At 43.3% G+C, this 20,446-nt stretch overlaps 1 pseudogene; it reads right to left on the bottom strand.

The window, feature by feature from the left end:
- Nucleotides 1–10,031: 10,031 nt before the first annotated feature.
- Nucleotides 10,032–12,679, bottom strand: LOC136524114 (uncharacterized; annotated as a pseudogene).
- Nucleotides 12,680–20,446: the final 7,767 nt, after the last annotated feature.

Below are 20,446 nucleotides of genomic sequence, written 5' to 3'. Positions count from 1 at the left end.
CGGGGCCACACTGCTGCAACACCTTGTATGGACCCACATATCGAGGGGCTAACTTGCCATGGACACCAAACCGATGTACCCCTCTCATAGGAGATACCTTGAGATACACATAATCCCCAGCTACAAATTCCAAAGGCCTTCTTCGCTTGTCTGCGTAAGCCTTCTGTCGGCTCTGAGCTGCCTTCAAGTGTTCACGAATTATATTTACTTTCTCTCGAGCCTCCTTTATGAAGTCAGGCCTAAAGTACCCACGGTCTCCTACTTGAACCCAGTTTAGTGGCGTCCTACACTTCTACCCATATAAAGCTTCAAATGGTGCCATGCAGATACTCTCTTGATAGCTGTTATTATATGAAAATTCTGCCAGCTTCAAACACTGATCCCACTTCTCAGGAAAAGAGATGGTGCAAGCCCGTAGCATATCCTCGAGCACCTGGTTCACCCTTTTAGTTTGACCATCAGTTTGTGGGTGGTACGCCGAGCTTCTGAGAAGACGAGTACCCAGACATTCCTAGAGTTTCTCCTAGAAACGAGAGACAAAAACTAACCCTCTATCAGAGATGATGGTGAGAGGAACTCCATGTAGGGTCACAATCCGATCAAAGTATATCTCCACATACTTCTTAGTAGTGTATCTAGTATCCACTGGAAGGAAGTGGGTAGACTTGGTGAGACGATCCACAATGACCCAAATAGAATCAAAGCCCGTGGAGGTGCGGGGTAAACCCACAATGAAATTCAGGGAAATATCCTCCCATTTCCAAACAGGAATGGGCAAGGGCTGCAGATATCCAGGAGCACGCATATGATCTGCCTTGACTCTACCGCAAGTGTCACACTCCGCAACGAACTGGGTGATATCTTGCTTTATGTAGGACCACCAGTACAGTTGGCGCAGATCATGGTACATCTTGTTGCTACCAGGGTGGATAGACAACTTTGAATGATGGGCTTCATTCAAAATCTTTCTTTTCAGCTCTTCATTGGATGGAACCACTAGTCTATCCTTGTATCTTACGACCCCCTGCTCATCAATGCTAAACTAAGGTCCACGCCCTTCAGCTAGCAACTTCCTGATGAGGAATCTCTTCGGGGTCTTCCTTCTACTCCCGAATAATTTGCTCCAGCAATTCTGAGGTCAATGCAATCTGAGCTAGCACCTCTGTGTGGTGGAGTGACAAGGGTATTTCCTCAACCTGATGCGACTTACGACTCAAAGCATCAGCTACCACATTAGCTTTTCCTAGATGATAATGGACTTCCAAATTATAATCCTTTATCAACTCCAACCATCTCCTTTGCCTCATGTTCAACTCAGACTGAGTGAAAATATACTTAAGGCTCTTATGGTCAGTAAAGATATGCACTTTGTTGCCCAACAGATAATGCCTCCAAATCTTTAGAGAGTGAACTACAACAGCTAGCTCTAAATCATGGGTGGGGTAGTTCACCTCATGCTTCTTCAGCTGGCGCGAAGCATAAGCTATCACACGCCCATCTTGCATAAGCACACATCCCAATCCCATCTTCAAGGCATCACAGTAAACATCAAAGGGCCTCTCAATATCTAGTTGGGCCAACACAGGAGCAATGGTCAGAAAGGTCTTCAGGGACTGAAAAGCTTCTTCACAAGCTGGACTCCAATCAAACTTAGCTTCTTTCTAGAGCAGCTTGGTCATGGACTAGGCTATTTTGGAGAAATCAGGGATGAAACGCCGATAGTATCCAGCTAGCCTAAGGAACTGATGGATCTGGTGCATAGACTTGGGAGACTTCCAATCTAATACATCTTGCACCTTGCTGGGATCTACAGAAACGCCTTCAGGTGTCCACACATGCCCCAAAAACTGCACTCGATCTAACTAAAACTCACACTTGCTGAATTTAGCATACAGCTAGTGCTCCCTTAGTCGAGTCAGTACTATTCGGAGGTGACGGGCATGCTCTTCATCATTCTTGGAATAGATCAAGATGTCGTCAATGAAAACCACCACAAACTTATCCAACTCCGGCTTGAAAACTAAGTTCATCAAGTACATGAAGAAGGCCGGGGCATTGATGAGACCGAAAGACATCACTAGGTACTCATACAACCTATACCTAGTAGAGAAAGCTGTCTTTGGTATATCCTGTGGCCTGATCTTGATCTGATGATAGCCCGATTAGAGATCTATCTTCGAGAACACCTTGGCACTAACTAACTGATCAAACAAAGTATCTATGCGGGGCAAAGGATACTTGTTCTTAACTATTACCGCATTGAGGGGGCGGTAATCCACACACATCCACAGAGTACCATCCTTCTTCATGAAAATAGCTGGGCAACCCCATGGTGAAGAACTTGGGCGGATGGAACCTTTGTCCATCAACTCTTTCAGTTGCTTCTTCATTTCTACTAGTTCTCTCGGAGCCATGCGGTACGGACATCTAGAGATAGGAGCAGTACCCGGCTCAAGCTCAATGGAGAATTGTACCTCATGGTCTAGTGCCAATCCAGGAAGATCTTCAGGGAAAACATCTGGGAACTCACATACTACTAGAATGGAGGTAAGATCAGGAACGGCTTCAGCATGGGCAGCAACAGGTAAGACTAGTTCTGAGGGTATGATAAGAGACATTCTATCCTCAGAAGAAGGAAGCCATAACTCCACACTTCTTCTCTTCATATCCAATACTACCCCATACACCCGCAACTAGTTCATTCCAAGAATAGCATCAATGCCTTGCCTAGGCATTATCATGAACTGTAGACAGTAAGTGTGGGTGGCTAATACCAAACTTACTGTATCCGTGCGGGTATTGATGAACATCTATGAACCCATAGTATGGATCTTATAGGCATATGGTATAGCCAATAGTGATAAGTTGTGCCGCTCTACAAACCCCATGCTCATAAAGGAATGCGATGCACTAGAATCAAACAACACCAAAGCTGGATGGGATTTGATGGTAAACATACTAGCCATAACTGTCTCCTGCTGCACAACCTACTGAGCATCCATGAAGTGCACCTGACCAGATCTGCTGGGCACCTTCCTCTTGATGATAGTCCTCTTAATAAGCCTGGAATTTGCAGATGGCTGAGACGACTGAGTTTCCTACTGCTGAGGACACTCCCTGGCATAGTGGCCATCCTTGCCACACTTGAAACAAGCACCAGGCTTGTTTCTGAATCCCTGACGGGGTGGGACCTGCTGTCCCTAAGTCTGCTGGGGCTGCACCTGCTGCAGAGGTGCCTTGTACTGAGTAGCGGAAGTCTACGATGTCTGCTAGGGTGACCGGAACGGAGGCCCGCCGGATGGTTGATAGGGCCCCCACCTAACAATTTGTACCTTCTGTGTATGAGGGTGGCTGGAGGATGCAGCTGCCACCCGCTTCTGCTTCCAATCCGCTTGAGATGCCCACTGAAACCCCTCAAGAGCAATGGTGGCATTCATTAGAGCCCCAAAGTTCTGATAGTTCCCCAGATATAGCTTCTCCTGAAGGGAAGGAGTGAGACCACGAAAGAAGCGGTCCCTCTTCTTGTCGTCTGTATCCACCTAACTACCAGCATACTGAGCCAAGTGGTTAAACTGGGTCACATACTCCATTACCGTCCTGCTCCCCTAGCGTAGCTCCAGGAACTCGGTCACCTTCTGGTTGATAACACCAGCAGGTATGAAAAACTCGCGAAAGGCGGTGGAGAACTCCTACCACGTTGTCAGATGATCCGGTAGCTCCATGGCCTGGAATGTTTCCCACCAGGCACCTACCGACCCCAAAAGCTATTGGGACGCAAAGTGCACCTTCTGCTCATTGGCCACTCCGAGCAGCCAAAACTTCTGCTCCAGCGTGCGAAGCCAGTGCTCCACCTCCAAAGGCTCGTCCAACGATGTGAACATGGGTGGGTGGGTCTTGAGGAAATCCTGGTAAGAGGACTGTCCCTCAGAACGGCGAGCACCACCCCCATTCCCACCGTTGCCCCCGGGGCCTCCACGGGCAAGGCCCGCGATGGCCTGTGCCATAATCTCCATGGCACAAGCTGTCTCCTGACGAGCAGCGGCTGACTCCCGATGAGCAGCCAACAACTCCACCATGATCTCCATGGGGGACATCAGCGGAGGCGGTGGCGGCGGCAGGAAAGGATGAGGAACTAGAGGTGGAACCTCCTGAGCTCCCCCGTTGCCATGCTCAAAGGCTCGAGCACTGTCACCATGGCCCTCGTTGGCCACTCCCGAACTGGTGCTCCCACGTCCGGACCTTAGATTCATCTGTAAGAGAGACGAACCATCCAATAGGACACCTTCCCGATCAGAATCCAGGGATTAAAGAGATGACAACACATTTATTAAAGTATTCATTTAGTTAGTCCTACCAATTTACTACTCACTTATACATGAAGGGGATTTATAGTTCAAGTAAGATGCTATAATATGATGCATGCTTCGACCTATACGTTCACTCAAGCCAGAATATAGCGGCATTCGTAAAATTTTTGGCACATCGCACACTCACTTCCCGTATACTAAGCGATTTCTTACACAACGTAAGTCAGTGTACCTGTAGAAAACTGATTAGATAAAACCAGTGCCGCTATCTTAGATAGACCATATAGCTAGGGCTTATACTTATATAACTTAACTTAATTGCATCCTACTTTTCGCAAAACTTTTGTTGGTCAAATTTTTAGTTTTATAAAAGAGTGAGGAAACTCATGACCATTATTGGCTCTAGTACCAACTATGGTAGAACCGCCCAAAGTAGCGTACTTACGAAGGCGCTCATCTTCCACCAGACACTAAGCACCCCGAAAGCAACTACCGCGAGCGGTGTCCGTCGGGCACACCCCGAGGGAGAACCCAAAAGATCCATATTTTTCCTAAGGATCCAATAATGAGAACGAGTTGCAACACAAGTCCATTTCATACATTAGAGTTTCTTAAAAAGTACATTATTACAATACCAAATACAGAGTGTGGAATGATAAACAGTGGAATATTAAAAGATAACATCTAGCGATAAGATAACGAGGATTCTGTCTGAGCCCACCAGAAGGATCCTCCACACAAGGTACTCCTCAATCATCACCTACAACAGGGGTAAATAAACCCTGAGTACACAATGTACTCGCAAGACTTATCTAACCAGTGGGAATACTTTCCCGACTCCAAGGAATATGCTAGGCTTTATGGTTGCTGGTTTTCTTTAGCAGAAAGCAATACTAATAGTGAGTCCTTATTGATGCTTTATTATCATTAGCCGTATTAAGTTTTCATCTAGTCAATCTATATAAGCACCTATTCTACTTTCAAGCAAGAGTTGAGCAATCAATGATGTTCCTTCTCCTTTTCCACTTCTAGTTCTTACTACGGTGCTAAACCACAGACAAGCCGTACCGGATAGCCCAGCGATTCGCGAATCAATGTGCCCAGCTGGGTGCCCTGAAGACACACGCCCCGCTTGTACCCTAGGCACAAGCAATACTGACCCACCACTCTCCTATCCCGGGTGTCCAGGTCCTCGTCCAAACTTGGACTCCAAGCCCCCGCCCCTGAGTCCAGACTTAGTGCGATGCAAGGACCTCCACCACCTCCTCTTCCCATCAGTCGGTCCGGAAAGAGCTGGATCCACGACAAGAGAGCAGCAAGCCTTCCCTGCGCCCATACCCAAGTATGTGCTCAGGATAATAATCTGTGACTTGCCTAGAGTCATATGCAACGATCGGCCCTTAATTGACACATACAGGGAAAAAGTGTAACCAGGCTATGCCCTATTGGCCACAGGACACAACCCCTCACACCCACTAGTCACAATTCCACATCCCTGCCTGGTCACCATTTTCCTTTCCATTATTTCATCATGATATCATAGCTTAATCACCTATTTGCGAGTAACGGCAGGTTACTCACGATACCGACATCCTGACCATAGCAACTACTCGACCTAAACTAGTAGGACTCATGGGTAGATATACTTATGCATGTAGTTTCCACAAAATGCCTGTAATGTAAATTCATATCATATAAATATATATTCAATGATTATTTAAAAATAGGGGTTATGCACAAGGGCTTGCCTTGGGCAGGTGCTAGGTGAGCAAGGTCAGTACCAACAGGCTCCTGGGCCCCCTCCTGTGTGAAGAGCTCATCCTCGTACTCCTCGATCACCTCGTCGTACTCCGGCTCGCAGATGGGTACGAAGTCTACCTGTTCGTGATCTACATGAAATGATGATGCAATGATTAACACTACGGCAACAGCAACTCTAAATTCAAAAGTACATCTATTACACTACTAAGTGAGATCTACCGACTAAAGGCTAAGCTACGTATTGTCGCCACCAACAAGTATTAACGCATGGCATCTATTCTTATAGCAATTACCAATGTTCCTACTCCGAACGCTAATTTACACTATATGTGATAAAGCAAAGGTAATAGCCACTCTATCTAACAACTCATTCTAAGGCTACAAAATTTACAGCAAGCCCATAATATCCTAGTGAACATACTGTAAAATTTCTAAAGCTAAAACTATTACCTATTTGCCACAAGAATTCCTACAAACATTAATCTACATAATGCTAAGTTTTCTGATTAGAATTTATGAGCCTATAATCATAATAGCTAACTGTGAACTAACTATACTAACAGATAGATGGTATTTTTATGAACCTAACAAAATTAGTTTCACTATTTTTCGACAACCCCGCAATTTACTACGATTTATCGAAGTTGGATTCATAACAAAAATAAATAAGCATTTCTATCCTCTGGAAAAATAAGAAAACCGAATTCTCTACTTTGGCCCACATCGCGCGGCTCAGCCCAGCGCGCCATCCCGCCCGCGCGCGTCAGCAGGCCACCGCGCGGCCCACGCAGAGGCGCGGCCCAGCTGGCCAACGGCCCGCGACGGGGGAGGCCTGCGCGCAATGGCAATTATGCACAGGCACCCCCGAAGTCCTAGATAATTTCTGCGAGCGCTAGGGCATTATTTTCTCAGTCTAGGATTTACAGCTACACCCTCCCTTTTCTACTTCTTTACCGTGGCTAAGTCCCTGGCCCCAGGGCGCGCACCGACACGACGGCGTGGGCACAGGATAGCCACGCCGGCGCCACCCGACCTCCCACTACATAACTAAGAGGCCGATGATTACCTCGGAGACAACACACGACGGCTGGAAGCGCTACGGTGGATAGGGGCGGCGCTCTGAACTCCCTCCCCGGTGGTGGCTCTTGAACTGCAAAGGCGGGCGCGTTCCCTTAAGCAACAATGAAGGCAAGGCCAGCACACGAGCTAGCAAGCACTAGGGAGTACTCACGGATACCTTCGCGTTGACGGTTCAGTCAAAGGTGGTCTGAGCAGAGCTGGCCATGTGCACTCACGGCGGTGCGGCGGTACACGATGGTGGCATGACTGTGGCGGTGGAGGCTGGCCTGCTGTGAAGCTACGACTGAGGTGCGCGGGGTGCTCAGGAGGGTATGGTGAAGCTGTGGGTACACTGAATCACTACGAGGTGCACGGAGTGACTGCCTTGCCGTAGGGAAGCGTCCGTGTGGTCTTATGGACCCGGTGGCATGGGATTACGAAATTGCGCCCCTGTGCAACGGCATACATAGCAAGGTGGGGATGGGACGCGACCAGATACCTAACGAAGCCGAGCCTAAGCCAAATTGGAGTCTAATGCTATGGTCATGGCGAATTGAGAAGAATCGTCTTGGCGGCCAAGGAGACAGCTGGGCAGGGGGGGTCATGGCTTGGCTTGGTTCGTTTGCGGCGTCAACGCACGGGCCAACAGCACCACTACGGGACAGCGGGATAGGTGAGCTGTCTGCACGGCCACTGCGGCAAGGCGACGAGCGCGGTATGGCGCCATCGTGTTGGGCAGCGCCAGACAAAAGAGGTAGCACGACATCGACTAGCTAATCATCGTCGTTCACAAACATTCTATAGCACTTGGATTTCGACAACCATTCGATCAGAATACTAAATAGTATTATATGAAACGTAACCACGGACTCATGTTTCACATGACTGTTTCAAGAACCGAACTTTGATTTATAATTCATGCTATACACACATGCACATACTTATGATGCTCGTGAAATATTTTAGCAAAGCATTACAATGTAACACCAGGGTGTTACACTGCTCCAAGCCATCTAGGTGGCGGCAACCACCAAGAGTAACAAGTAAATCTCACAGCGAAATACGAATGCCAAGTGCCACTAGATGCAATCACTCAAGCAATGCACTTGGATTCTCTCCCAATCTCATAATGATGATGAAACAATGATGGAGATGAGTGGGAGGGCTATGGCTAAGCTCACAAGGTTACTATGTCAATGCAAATATCCAAGAGAGTGAGCTTGAGCTAGCCATGGGGCTTAAATAGAAGCCCCCACGAAATAGAGCCATTATACCCCTTCACTGGGCAGAACTCGGGGTAACCGGACGCTCTGGTTGGATCGACCGGACGCTGGCCCTCAGCGTCTGGTCACGTAATACACGCCACGTGTCCCCTGCTTCAAATACTATTCGTCAGATTTCAACAGTCATCAGTTGACCGGACGCAGCGCACAAACTAACCGGACGCTCAGCCTCCAGCGTTCGGTCGTTTCTAGTAAGGTTCTAGAAACAAATTTCTTCGACCAGATGTGTCCGGTCATGCTTGATCGGACCCTACCAACGTCCGGTCTCACAGTGACTTTCTTCTGCATTGCCCGACAACAGGACTGAACACAGCCTTCCAGCGTCCGATCGCAGAGCGACCCAGTGTCCGGTTAGTTAACTGATGCCAGTGTCCATGCTGCTACAACTGACCGGACGCGCCGGTCCCTCTGAGACCAGCATCCGGTCACCTTGTGACCAGCAAGACTAACTCCTTTTTCACCTCTAACTTCTTCACCCTTGCTCAAATGTGCCAACCACCAAGTGTATCACCTTATGCACATGTGTTAGCATATTTTCACAAACATTTTCAAGGGTGTTAGCATTCCACTAGATCCTAAATACATATGCAATGAGTTAGAGCATCTAGTGGCACTTTGACAACCGCATTTCGATATGAGTTTCACCCCTCTTAATAGAACGGCTATCTAACCAAAATGTGATCACACTCGCTAAGTGTCATGATCACCGAAACAAAATGGCTCCTACTATTTATACCTTTGTCTTGTGCCTTTTGTTTTTCTCTTTCCTCTTTTCCAAGTTCAAGCATTTTATCATCACCATGCCATCACCATCGTCATGATCTTCGCTATTGCTTCATCACTTGGAGTAGTGCTACCTATCTCATAATCACTTTGATAAACTAGGTTAGCACTTAGGGTTTCATCAATTAACCAAAACCAAACTAGAGCTTTCAATCTCCCCCTTTTTGGTAATTGATGACAACCCTTTCACAAAGATATAAGTTGAAATTTAATTGAATCCATGTTGCTTTCCCAAGCATATTTACCATGTGTAAAGGATATGGACAAGTTTCATGAATCCCAAATGGTAGCAATTGCTCTCCCTACATATGTGCTAAGAGTTTGGATTGTAGCTTGCACATATGCTTAGATAGGAAATATAGGAGACAATGTCTACCAAATGATGCTAAGGTATAAGAGATGGACCTTTGAAGCGTGATACCAATCAGAGTGCACCAATATACCTTCCTTAGCACCATTAGTAACTTAGGCATACACAAAAACTAGAATACCCTATGAGATCAACATTACAAGCAAGGGTCTAGTTTCCATAGAATGAACATAAGTCTAGTTACTTTAGCCTATGCATGCTAGTTTTTCATTTCATCATTCAAGCCTATAACTAGCATCACCACACAAGCATGAATATTGAAATTTTGAACTTGTGCCATGCAAGCAAATATACGAAAGGCATATTCAAATGCAACATACAAGTTTATGAGCTTGCTCCCCCTACTTGTGTGCAATATTTTTTTATATGATCCCTTTACAATGTCATTTCATTTGTTTTCTCCTCCTATCTTACTATCTTTATGAATTTCTCTCCCCCTTTGTCAACAATTAGCACAAAAAGGTGAGCTCAAACATTAGGACATCCTTCATTCTCCAACTCTTTCTTGTATATCCTAAAAATGATAGTTAATTCAAACATTAGGGCTAATAACTAAGTTACAAGAAACAATGAAAATAGTAGATGGGCTGACATACTCAATATATGGCTCAACCTCCAGACAATTGTTTAGTACGAACCAAACCATTTTTTCATAATCATGCTCAAGATATGTAAGACTTGGTGCTCCAAGAACATCGGCTCCATGCTGGAAAACAGATAGGTCTCCTCTCACAATAGCAACACGCTCTCTATTCCTACCCTCTCGATTGTGTCGTGTCTCAATATCATCATCAAAGTACCTCGAGCAAATAGTCAAGCACTCAGCGGCAACATATGCTTCTGCAATGGACCCTTTAGGCCTTGCCATGTTCCTCACAAACCGTTTCAATGTTAACAACCTTCTTTCTACTGGGTACATCCATCCATATTGTACTAGACCTCTAAGAATTGCCTCTTCAGGTAAATGGACAGCCAGGTGTAGCATCACATCAAAGAAAGAAGGAGGAAATATTTTCTCAAGCTTGCACAAAATGATTGGGATGTCAGCTTTCAGTCTTTCCAACACATCTAACTTCAAAAATTTTGCACAAAGTTGCTAAAAAAATTACCTAATTCAGCAAGTGCTTCATATATGTCCATGTGCATGATTCCTCGGATAGCAGTAGGTATAATCCTTTGAAGAAGAATGTGACAATCATGAGTTTTCAGTCCTTGTAGGTTGCATCCATCTGTAGTAACACATGTTGCTAAGTTGGAAGCGTATCCATCTGGAAATTTTACACTCTTCAAAAAATCACAAAAATGCTCCGTTTGTGTTTTAGTCATTGTGTAGGGGGCATGAGGAGTACTATATGAATCTCCATCACGAATCAAGTGTAAATGCTTCCTAATGCCCATATCTTCCAAATCAAGCCTAGAATTTATACCGTCCTTTGACTTCCCAGTCGTGCCTAGAAATGTACCAAGGATATACTCACATATATTTTTCTCAATGTGCATCACATCAAGATTATGCCGCAGCTTCAAACTTGACCAATATGGCAAATCCCACAAACATGACCTTCGCTTCCAACATTGGCCCTCTTCATCCTGCTTTCTTTTTTTGCTTTTAGGATGCTTTCCTGGTCTGACATCCTTGACCCTCTCTAGTTGCTCCATCAGCTCATCCATGGTAAATTTCTCTGGCTTCTCACGGTTTTCAACATTACCAACAAAAACCTTGCTCCTCCTCCATGGATGGGCCCAATGAAGGAAACGCCGATGGCCAATTTAACATATCTTATTCCTTATCCTTTTGGAGCAAGGGTTTTTGTCACAATGCACACAAGCATAATAACCTCTTGTGACTCTACCTGACAATGTGCTCAAAGCAGGATAATCATTAATGCACCATATTACAGTAGCATGTAAATCAAACTTCTTCTCACTAAGTGCATCAATAGTAGGGACGGCTTTCCAAAGCACTAGGAACTCCTCAACAAGTGGCTCCAAGAAGACATCAATATCCTTTCCTGGGCATTCTCGACTAGGGATAAGCAGGCCCATGATAAAGTTGGATTGCTCCACACATTCCCATGGAGGAAAGTTGTATGGGATAAGAAACGCTGACCACATGCTATACGAGGAGCTCATTTTACAAAATGGATTGAAACCATTAGTAGCGAGGCCAAGCCTGATGTTCCTTGCATCTTCTGCAAACCATCCATACTTCCTGTCAAAGTCTTTCCATGCCTCGCCATCAGCTAGATGGTTGAGCTCATTCTCCACTGGCTTCCTCTTCAACTTGTGCCATTGCACCTCCTCTGTTGTTCTTTTGGAAGAAAAGATTCTCTTCAGCCTAGGAATCAATGGAAAATGTCACAAAACCTTCTTAGGAATCTTCTTTCTTGCATCATTGTCTTTCCATCTTGATGCACTACAAACTGGACAAACATCATTTTTTCTAAATTCTTCCGAAATAGAACACAATTATTTAGGCACACATGGATTGAATTGTATCTGAGCCCCAATGCACGGATAAGTCTCTTTGCTTCCTGGTATGATGCAGGAATAGAGCAATTTGGGAATGATGATGACAACAACTTCAGTATCGCTGTGAATCCACCATTAGAAATCTGGTAAAATAACTTGATATGAAGTAACTTCACCACAAAAGAAAACCTTGTGCAAGGACCACCAGGGGACAATTGTTGCTTCATCTCTTCCAATAGAATTGCAAACATAGACTTTTTCCCTTTACCTTCCTCTTCAGCTGTGTACAACTCCTCTACCATACCACGAATTCCATCATCAGGGTCATCTTCTTCATCCACATTCATGCCAAAATCCTCATTGAGACTAGTATGTTCATCAACATGGTCATCAATTTCATGTGGTACAACCTCCAATGGTTCTCCATGATGTATCCATCTAGTGTAAGTAGTACCTATCCCATAAATATACAAGTGATCCTGCACCTGTCCTTTAGGTTTGCGAACACGATTCAAACACTTACGACATGGACAAAGCATCTCTTCATCGTCATTGAATCTCTTGGAAACAAAGGTCATGAATTCATTCACCCCATTCATGTGTTCCTCGCTGAACATCCTACTGTTGATCTAAGATCTATCCATCTGCACAAAATCATGAGATACACTTGCTCAAAATTTTTTACATATATATGATACTTGACCAAAATTATCAAACATGTGACATGTCATTATTTATATGAAATCTGTACACAGTAGTTGAGCATTGTTTTATCTCCAATAATGGGTTAAATAAATCTACACTAACCTTTATTTTAATTCTTGCTAACAAACAAACACTAAGATACAATTTGGTATTATCATGAACTGTTGCCCTGCAATTGGCGCAAAGCTGTGAGCAACTACTAAGCACTAAGATGCAAGACTACTTCAGTAAGCAAATCAGTACCTTTCTTGCAGGCTAGAACTACGAGCAGAACAAATCAAGGGAGTTCTGCTAGCTTCTGGGGAGATCTACGCTGCTCGCCAAGCCGCTCCACGTCGTGCCACTGGATGCTGAATGCGGTCCGTGCAGCTCCGCGCCGCCGCCCGCTGCCAGCCTGGACACGCAGCTCCGCGCCGCCGTCCGCAATTGGTCCACCTTCGCCACCGCCCGCTGCCGGCCTAGACGCGTAGCTCCGCACCGACACCCGCTACTGGCCTAGATGCATAGCTCCGCACCGCCGTTCGCTACTGGCCTGGCCGCAACAGGTCACGAAGGTGGATCCGCCGCTGTCCGCGTCCACAACCATTCACGAGCTAAAAGTCTACGAGGACATAGGGTACATTACCTTGTAATATTTGGATATATAGTATCACGTGTGCCAATCAACAAAGATATCTTCGTAGCTCAGTGGTATGTTCACTTCCTAGGATCCACGAGCGTGCGTGTTTGAGTCCTCCCATCTGCACTTTTTTAACATTTTGCTGGGGTGCGAATAGGTGCCCATGGCCTCTTGGGCCGAGCGGCTAGGGCGTGGCCTGTTGGGCTGAGTATGCCAGATGGGCGTGAACAGGCACCCTTTCAGCTAGGGCGTGGCCTATATTAAACAGTAGAAAAAAAGAAAAATCTGACCACGTGGCAATAGGACATGCCAACATGTACAAGTGTATTTAAAATAATTCAATAAAATAATTTGTGACGCACAACCTTTGTCATATACTTTTGACATTCAAAAATTAGTCCTTATGACATAGCAAATATTGTCACCGGATAGAATTAGACTAGTAATATGACATTTGTTGTGACATACAACTTTTTATTGTCACTAAGTCAAAATGCCTAAAATAGAATGTCATAAACCGGATAATATAATGACATTATGACATGTTGTCATACTAAATATGTCAAAAAACCACATATTTCTTGTAGTGCAAGTAAAGGAATGTGTGCGAAGGAAGCCTTAGCAATGTTTTTGTGGGCATGTGGTGCACCTCAATCATTTAGGCAAGTAAAGAACAAGTTCACCCACTCATTAGAAACTATTAGCAGGAAATTTACAGAGGTACTTAAGTGTGTCATGCAGTTAGATTTTTACATTGTGAGGCCTACATATCCACATTTTGGTTCTATACATCCTAAGCTACAAGAAGCTATGTTTTAACCTCATTTCAAAGATTGCATTGGTGCAATCGATGGCACACATATACCAGTAACTGTTCCATTGCATGAGCAACCTAAATACATTTGTCGCCATGGTTATGCTTCGCAAAATGTAATGGCGGTCTGTGACTTTGATATGTGGTTCATATTTGTTGTCACTGGTTGGCCCGAATCTGTGCATGACAGTCGTGTCTTATTGGATACTCTAGTCACATACAAGCAACAATTCCCACACCCTCCCGAAGGTATGTATATTTTGGACTCAAATCATTTTTTTTAATTGACAAGGATATGAGGTGTTAAGTAACCTACAATTACAAAGTGTAGGGAAGTATCATCTCATCGATTTAGGATATCCTAATAAAAAGGATATCTTGCACCATACAAGGGACAAAGGTACCATGTTTCTAAATAGCAACATGGTCGTACTCCAGTGGGATTCAAGGAGGTGTTCAATAATGCGCATTCAAGTTTGAGAAACGTGATTGAGAGGTCATTTGGAGTCCTAAAGATGAAATGGCGCATTCTCTTGAAGATGCCCAAATATTCAGTGAACAAGCAATAAAAAATTATAGTTGCTTGTATGGCCCTTCATAATTTCATTAGAGACAATTCCATAAATGATGCTCACTTTCAATCAAATATCCAAGAAGAAGGTATAGATGGACCCAAATCTAGCTCGGGTGAAGGATGTGCTTCTGGAGATGATATGGATACGAGTGCTTTACGTGATGCTATAGCCACGGCTATGGTTGGTTGATTAACTGTTGTATCGATCTCAATTTATCCAGACTTTTGTTAATTTCATGTTGCCTACTCATTAGTTATTGTCACAAACTAATTATTAAGGAAACACCAAAAAAAATAGTACCATAAGTGTTTTCAGCTTGTATTCAGTGAACAAATGAGGTGTCATCAGCCTCAGGGGCATACAGGTCATTTTGCACTCAGGACAGACAATCTAAGGGCAATAATGGCATTGTTCGGCTTACCCTATATTTGACTTTTTCGGCTTCTTTTTTCAGCCGGAACAGTGTTTTTCTCTCACAACAATTCAGCCGGAACAGTATTTTTCAGCTAGTTTCAGCCAAGTTTCAAACCAGGGAACGGGGCCAATCAGGATTGCCAAACACACTCGATTGTTTAGACAGCAGATTCTTTTCATCGCAGCTTATCAAAAAATCCTGATCAGATTAAAATCGATTCTCGGATAAGCGTTCCTAAACAGGGCCTATGTTAGTCATCGTGTTTGCTTATGCGAGCAGAACACACAAGCACATATACGATATCATAAATGTTTTGCTATTTTTTTGGATTAAGTGGAAATTGTCTAAATATCTAACACTTCACCCAATAAAATTTGAATTCTGAGCTTGGTTGCTTAAGAGAAAATCCATTAAGCCAAGAACTCAACATATTAGGTATATCAGAAGGTGGTTGAATGCAACACTTCTAACATATACGATATCATAAATGTTTTGCTATTTTTTTGGATTAAGTGAAATTATCTAAATATCTAACACTTCACCCAATAAAATTTGAATTCTGAGCTTGGTTGCTTAAGAGAAAATCCATTAATCCAAGAACTCAACATATTAGGTATATTAGAAGGTGGTTCAATGCAACACTTCTAACAATTGTGTACAGGGTAATCCACTGTTTTCAGCTAGGCCTAGCAATTGCTGGTAGAAGTCCGACACCACCCCTACCGTTTTCCTTCATGAGATAGATGTGATAATCTAATCACCATGTAGCAATTTATCAATAAAATTCCTTCTCTAGCGGCAAAAAAAAACATCACCATGTTGCAATTTATTAATAAAATTCCTTCGCTAGTCGCAAAACAACTTCTCTTTCGATATCTAGTACGCCGGTTAAAGAATGAGGTGTTTGCATTCCCCTCCCAAAAGTAGAGGATTGGATATGGGGAAAGTAGTCTTGCAAATGTTCCCTCGAGAGAGGCTAAGCCCCTATGTTGACGTCGAATTAGATCACACACCAGTCAAGGTTAGATCGTCTAGGTCTCATAGATCAAAGAACACATCGACAATATCATCCTTTATCGGATTAAGGGATGAACGACAACATGGATGTTTTTTTATGTCTCAAACTCTTCATATACAAGCTGAAGTATCTGAACTTATGTACTTTGACGACGGAGTCCATTATACACTTTCACTGTTAAGAGAATCCGACGATAGACGAGAGGGTTTGAGGGCAAGAACCGGAGAAGGCGATGAGAACGCGGCTACACGAGGTCCCGACTGTGTGTCCGCGACGCGACGTTTTGTTGCTCAGACTTCGATCAACGCACCTTTTCCGGTTTTCCATGGCCTCGTACGTGTGGGCCCCTAATTTCTTGGGCACTTGACCGTCGCTCCGGCCACCTAGGCTCAGAGCTAGGCCTGCTTTGTCTTGCGCTGAGCACAGCCATGCGTTGCCTTAAGGACCTGTTTAGTTCTAAAAATTTTTACGCAGTATCGAATCTTGCGGTATATGTATAGAGTACTAAATGTAGACGAAAAAACTAATTGTACGGTTGGGTGAGAAATCACGAGACGAAACTTTCAAACCTAATTAGTCCATAATTAGACACTAATTGTCAAATACAAACGAAAGTATTACAGTAGTCAAAACCCAAAACAATTTGCATCTAAACGCGCCTTAGTGCTCACCACTGGCAATTGATCGGCCTGTTCGCTGGTTGGTTTCTGGGCTGGTTTGTGCTGGCTGATGCTGGTTTATTGTGAGAGAAAAACACTGTTGGCTGGCTGGTTTGAGCTGGCTGAAACCAACAAGCGAACAGGCTGGATATCTCTTCCGCCATTAAGTTGTTGCTATTGAACGTGCGGAACTACTCAGGTGCTGGCATCCGTTCCATCGGACGAGGGAAAACACATATACAGTGAGGCTGTGTTTAGTTTGCGAATTTTAGGAATTTAGTTAGTGTAGTATTTTCGTTTTTATTTGGCAATTAGTGTTCAATCATGGACTAATTAGGCTTAAAACGTTCGTCTCGCAATTTTCAACCAAACTGTATAATTAGTTTTTTTATCTACATTTAATGCTCCATGCACGTATCGTAAGATTCGATGTGATGACTACTATAGCACTTTTTAGAAAACTTTTTGGAACTAAACAAGCACTGACATTTCCCCAGCACGAGGCGCCTTGCTGCGTCCTTCTCCGGCATGAGAGTGCCTCACCGTGGGAGGCCGTACCCGTGTCGACCACCGCTGCTGCCTCCACCGCGGGTGCTCGCTCGTCGGGGGCACTGCATCCACCCTATGGTCGGGGGCAGCGCAGTGGCTCACCAAGGGACGTGCAGCCACCTGTCAGGTTTTGCTGAAAGCGCATGTTGAAAGGATATGTTTTAAGTGTTTCAGATATTTCATAGATATGTTGCAAGTATTTCATAAGGATGTTGCATGTGTTGTAATGGCTATACACGTACGTTGCAAGCGTCTGTTCCAAATGTTTCATCTGTTTTTCAAATGTATGTTGCAAGTGTTTTATCTGGAGGTTGTATATGTTTCGCACATATGTTGCAAGTGTTTTGTCTGGATGTTGCATATGTTTTACCATGACTTTTAAGTTTTTTAGGTGTTTTGCAGGTTTGACACATATATTACAAGTGTTTCAGCTATTTTCCACATGTTATAAGTGTTTTATTTGGATGTTATAAAAACAAATCCAGTGTTGCACGTGTTGCTACAGGACTCACCTTCTACAGCCGCTGCTGCCGCCGCTGGCTGCCGTGCATGCACACGTGGGAAGCGAAGAGGGTGCAAGCGGTTTCCGCGGTGGTGTGGCAGCACGGGCCCCACGTTGGCGCGCGAGACGCAGCGCAGCGTAGTGCAGACGCGTCGGCGCTAGAACTGCCGAAGAAGTGAATGGCTTCTGTTGAATTGAATGCGACCATTTTTGCGCCAGAACCCGACGTGCCACCCACTCTCACGTGCTACTCCAAACTGAAAGCGAACAAGTAAGGCAACGCTGCTCCTTCTACATACACTGGGCCTCTATCGTGAAGGCCCAACGGGCTTACGCTTTAACAGTTTGCTGCCACATTTGTGTGGAAAATCAGAAACCCTTGTAACAACGAGAGGTTCAATCATGCGTTGTGGCATCACCATCTTGAGATCCTAGATTGTAGGAAGATGTCATAAGAGTTACACAAGTTTAATTTTCATTTACTTCTTATCTGATAGAATGTCAAATGACAATACTTGTCATCTATAGCACTAGCCCAAACAATATTGACCATAAATGACATGCATTGTTTGTTTATATTTATATTTATTCTTTTAACATGTTTTCATCTCTAATTAATGATAATTCAATCTTACTTGAAGTATCCCATGTTTATGGTAACATTGCTGAACTGTCATGTAGATATAATAACTTAGATCTAGTGATCATGTGACATTTGATGGGACCATTAAGTGGATTTGAAGTACTACACTTTATTTTGTTGGCTCTAATATTAAGTAAAAAAAAATTATCTATGCCACTGAAAGACCACATTGGTTTTGACGTGAGATAAGTTGTCCAAGACCGCAGCACCGGCAACAATTACAAGGCGAGTTGTTAGTTGCATTGTTGGGCTCTATTTGGTTAGTCGTGCTGTGAGTTGCAGTCCAGAGCGAGTGGAATTGCTGAGTCGTTGGTTGGGCCGTTGTTTCTACAAAGTTGATTCAGAGCAGCAATGTTTAAGCAAGTAGTCGTGGTCGTCGCTGTGCGTTGTGATTTGTGAGGCAGTCTAGTTCAAGTTACTACGAGCTTCGTCAAAGTTCAACGTTGGTCCAATCGCAACTGCCAAGTGGTGATAGTTAGGGACTTAAGGTTGGGATTTTAACCCCATAGTTGTACGGTTTTGGGTAAGATCTCTCTTATAAACTACTCCCTCCATTTCATGTTATAAATCGTTTTGGATTTTCTAAATATATAGCTTTTACTATATATCTAGATGTATACTGTGTCTAAATATATACTAAACACTATAAATAAATCTAGAGAAAACAAAAACAATTTACCATTTGAAAGAGATGGAGTATGTCAATTCTCATTTTCTAATAATATTATTGTGAAACAAAAACTTCGTCGTCCTTTTTTGCATAAACATTAGCAGCATTCCCACTTTCTTTTTTCAAATCTAGGATAATTTGGGCTGCTGTAATGTTGAGAAGAAAATGCAACACGGCCCTTTGCATCACTGGAAGAAGCGTTTTTCCCCCCTTTTACAGAGGCAGGCCGGCAGGCCGCATGTGCCAAATTGGTCTAGTAAAGGTGAGCAACCCAGTAGGCTATTTACAGAGACGATTTGGTCTAACTGCAACAGTCCTCTAGTTTTACATGAGACATCTCTACCACTACACTCAAATTTATGATTGAACATAATATTTTATTCTTTTATATTACCATTCTATAATCTTGTATTGAATATTTTAACTACTAAATGATCTCAATGAAAAAAGTTTCAACTACAAAAATTTAGATCTTGTCAAGCACTACAACTTTGATATATAGAGCGTGCCTCCGTCCAAGATTGTTTAAAAAAATTAAAAATTAGAATCTCAAAATATGAGAACATAAAACAAATATTTGAGATTCTAAAAAAATTAAATAAAAAACTTCTAACATCAAGGCTACATATCACACTGACTACTATAAATTTGATATTTCAAGGTTGGCTACAATTTTTAATTTGAATTACAAAATCCATGAATTTTAAACAAATATTTGACACTCTAAATGACTTCAAATCAAAAACTTGTTAACTACAATGTTGTATATTGTGCTGATAGCTAAAACTTTGGTGTATACTATGTTAACATCTGAGATCATTCAAAAATTTAAAAAAAATTCAAATTCTGAGAAATTGAAATACAATTCTGGGACTATAAATAATTTCAAATAAAGAACTTATCAACTACAAAGTTGTAGACTATGTCAATATCTACAATTTAGATATAAAACCTATCTCTATTAATGAGGGGATCTGTCTCCTAAAATTCTTTTTGTAGTAGTGTTACTATTATATTTTCAACAATCAATAATTTAAATTGGAATAGAATTTAGATGAAAAGAAGTCATTTGTCTTTAGTTGTAGGGAAAGTGTGTAGTGGCATGTAGATTTAGATGACTATGCTACTGATAAGCTATTAAACAAGTGTTCTTCATAAACAATTTTCTTTTCTTTCATGTTAATGGAAGACTTGGTGATATTGGTCACAGTGATGATTCGAGAGGGATCAAGATGAGGGGAC

Source organism: Miscanthus floridulus, chromosome 18 (genome assembly GCF_019320115.1).
Source record: "Miscanthus floridulus cultivar M001 chromosome 18, ASM1932011v1, whole genome shotgun sequence".
NCBI classification, from domain to species: domain Eukaryota; kingdom Viridiplantae; phylum Streptophyta; class Magnoliopsida; order Poales; family Poaceae; genus Miscanthus; species Miscanthus floridulus.
The sequence above is the reverse complement of the archived record's forward strand: the minus strand, read 5'-3'. Positions and strand labels throughout refer to the sequence as shown.